Source organism: Rhea americana, unplaced genomic scaffold (genome assembly GCF_003343005.1).
Source record: "Rhea americana isolate MKP2758 unplaced genomic scaffold, rheAme1 scaffold_611, whole genome shotgun sequence".
Classification (NCBI taxonomy): domain Eukaryota; kingdom Metazoa; phylum Chordata; class Aves; order Rheiformes; family Rheidae; genus Rhea; species Rhea americana.
In genome coordinates this window covers 562-3996 of record NW_028186770.1, presented here as the reverse complement: position 1 = coordinate 3996, position 3435 = coordinate 562, and positions in this window count along the sequence as shown.

Here is a 3435-nt window from a genome sequence, read left to right as displayed (position 1 = left end):
GGTGCCCCACGCGCGGCCGGGACACGGGGGGAGCCGCGCCGCGGCCGCGCTCACCTCGGTGCTCAGGAAGGGCAGCGCGGTCCGGCTCCGTCGCATCGCGCTGCCTGCGGGACGCGGTGCTCAGCCCCGACGGGCCCCGGGGACGCGGCCACCCCGGCGGCCCCGGCACGGCCCGCGGCGGCCCGGGCCTCCTCGGGGCAGGCCGGGGGGCGGCCGCCTCAGCGCTATTCACGCATTTTCCTCTTGGTGCTGATTTATGGGTGCTGGGGCCGCCGCCGCCGCCGCGCCGCCTGGCCGGGATTAGCCCCGGCTCCTCGGGTTTCCCGCCCCGAGAGCCGACGGCCGGGGCCAGCGAAGCCCCGTGCTGCCCCGCTGGGCRCCCTCCCGGCTGCGTGCGGGGCGCCCGGGCCCGAGGCCACGAGGATGGGCTTGGCAAGTGGCACTCAGACCCGCTCCCCCAGGCCGGAGCATCCGCCAGGCCACGAACCCCCCGGCACCTCGCAGGAGGCACCAGCACCGCGTCAAGGCTCAGCCTGGGGCACCTGAACCTCGCTAGCCTGCGGCCCTGTAGCCCCCCCAGCCAGACCCCCGTGGCCACTTGGGAACGCTTCTCCTGGCTTTTCCCTCCTGGAAAAACCTCARTTTCCCAGAGCTGAGCCCCTCGGTCCTCCCAGAGCTGGGATGAGAAGCGGCATCAGCGCAGGGCCGCGGAGGCCGGTGAGGGGGGCTCGGCCCCATGGCAGGGCGGGGGCCCGGCTCACCGCGCCCCTCCCCAGCTACCCCTCGCCCCCCGGCCCGCGGCACCCGGGGCAGCCCCTTACCCGCCGCCCGCTCCGCGGCACCCTGCAGCCGGAGTGCAGCGGAGCAGAAGGAAGGCTGCGTGCGTGCCTGGCCGCTCGCTCCCTCCCATCCCACCCCCCGCCGGGGGAGGCCGCGCGGCACCGCACGCCGTGGCACGGCACCGCGCGGCACCGCGGCCGGGCCATGGGCCTGGCAGCAGGAGACCCCCGAGGGGCTCGGGGACCCCCTGGGGCAGGGGACAGGAGGAGACACGGAGGGCCTGGAGGGGGATGCAGCCCCGGTAGGGAGGGCACACGGAGGTGCTCAGGGTGCTCCCTGCATCCCCCACCCGTGTCCTGGGCTCCCGGCTGTCGAGAGCAGCCCGCGCCGGCACAGCCATGCCGGCACAGCCAGGCTTTGCCATGGCAGAGCGCCCGCAGGAGAGGCCCGAGCCTGGCGCTGGCTCTCCTCAGCTTGGCGGAGGTGGGCTCCCCACRTTGCTGCCCACCCATGGGTGCACCAGCCCAGGGCCACCTCCTACCTCTGGTGTCCATGGTCCCTGCTGCCGGGGCTGGGAAAGGAAGGGTGAGCGACCAACCCCCACGGTGCCAGCCCCGGCACAGACCCCAGAGACCTGCGCCCCAGCAACATCCCCTGCCCGGGTGGGCGGCAGAGCCGGGCAGTGCCCGGAGCACCCACAGCACCCGCAGGCAGCTGCGGCCTCTGCCCACCCGCACGGCTCCCCACCCCGCTCTCACCCGAGCTGCCGGCCGGGCCGGCCACGGGGTCCTGGGGACTGGGGGGAGAGCTCAGCGCAGCAGCCGACGCGGGATGCCCCGGGCGAAGATGGGGCGGGTGCCGTGGCCGAGCCAGGTGCAGATGATGCCCTGGCCAAGCCGGACCGAGGCATCGGGCTGCCCTGGGCGGAGGAGACGCTGCAGCCGAGCTGGACCAAGGCACCGTGGAYGAGCCGGATGGAGACGATGCCACGGCTGAGCCGGGCGGAGATGCTGCAGCTGWTGCTGAGCAGGCTGAGCTGGGTGGAGGCACCACCGTGGCCGAGCCCGGTGGAGATGCACTAGCTGATCCTGGAGGAAGGGGCAGAGGAACCCCACGAAGTTCATCCAAGTCCTGCCCATGGGGAGAGGGGACCCCAGGTCCCGGCACCTGCCCGCCATCCCCGCGAGCAGCCTCCACAGGTGCCTTCAGGGCAGGGCGGGTGCCACCAGCGTCCGCAGGGCCCTTATCTGCCCAAATCCTATTTGCACAGGAGCTGCCAACCCGGCCCAGACCGGCACCGGGGCAGACCGGAGCCGAGGGCGCTGGGGCACGGCGCGGCCGAGCCCGAGCACAGCCCCGGGGTCCCGACAGCCCCCCGCGGCCCGTTTCTCTCCGTGAGCCCTTTCTGGCACCGTCTAATTGCCATTGCAGCGCCGCGAGCCGTCGCTGCCATCCGGAACCGAGCCGGAGATGCTCTCCGGCGACGGCCGCGTGCACCACGGCACACGGGGCTGCTGCAGGGCTCGAGGAGCCGCCAGCCTCGCCGAGCGGCCCTCGTCCCACGGGGATCCCCGTGCCCGCTGCAGGAAACCGAGGCCGGAGCCCCGGGCACCACGCCGGCACGGGACCGCGGCTCCCCGGGGCCAGGCGCCACGCCGGAGCAGCCTGAGCTCATCACCCGTAATCGGAGCCACTCCTCGGCCGCGGCCTGCCAAGGCTTTTAAGTAAAAGCACATCTGGGACGTCTGCGCCGGAGGGGACGGCGGCAGGCTGCGAGAGCGAGCGGGGAACCTGCCACGGGGCGGAACCGGAGCCGGGGAGCGCGCGAGGACAGCTGCCGCGGAGCCGGCCGCCCCGCGGTGCCGAGGCGGTGCCGCGGCGCCCACGCCAGCCGGCCCGGCCGGTTTGGCAGCACCGGGGCTGCATCCTGCTTCGAGGCGGGGGGAGACCCGTGCTTCAGTTTCCCCGGGGCTCCAGGGCACGAGGCTCTGCTCCCCAGACGCGGGGATGCAGCAGCCGGCGGGTGATGCCGGAGGCGGCCGGCTCGGCTCGGCTCGGCTCGGCGCAGCGTATCGGAGGCAGGCACCTTCTCCCGGCGTCGTGCCGGGGCGCATCCCATCTGGATCTCAGGCCCCATCCGAGCCCGGCGACGGGGAGGCAGCGGTTGTTTACGCGAGGCTGGGAGGACGCTTCCTCCGGCGAACCGCGGCCAGCTGGCTCGGCATGGCTCGGCACGGCGCGGCACGGCCGGCTCCCGGGTCAGGCCGCGCTCCCCGCCGTCCCTCGAAGGGGCCCCCGCGCCAGGCACCCCGCCAGCCCCCCAGCGCGGGGCGGGAGCGGGGCTGGGCCGGGAGCGGGACGCTCCTCCGTGTTTGCGGAGCGCTGGGAACAGCGGGAGCTGGAACAGGGCAGATAAGAGCAGCGAGGGCCGGGCCCAGAGCCAAATCCCGGCGCCTGCCCTTCCTCCCCGTGGGCCGAGCGGATCGGGAGCGTCCCAGCGCTCCGGCACCGCTTCACTCGGAGAGACTCTCCTGCTCCACCTGCCCCGGCTCCCGGGCACTGCCGGGAGCAGCCGAGCGGCCCCAAATGCACCCGGACGTGGTTCCGCGAAGGCCCCGAAACCTCCCCAAACCTGCCCRGGCCCCAGTCGCAGCC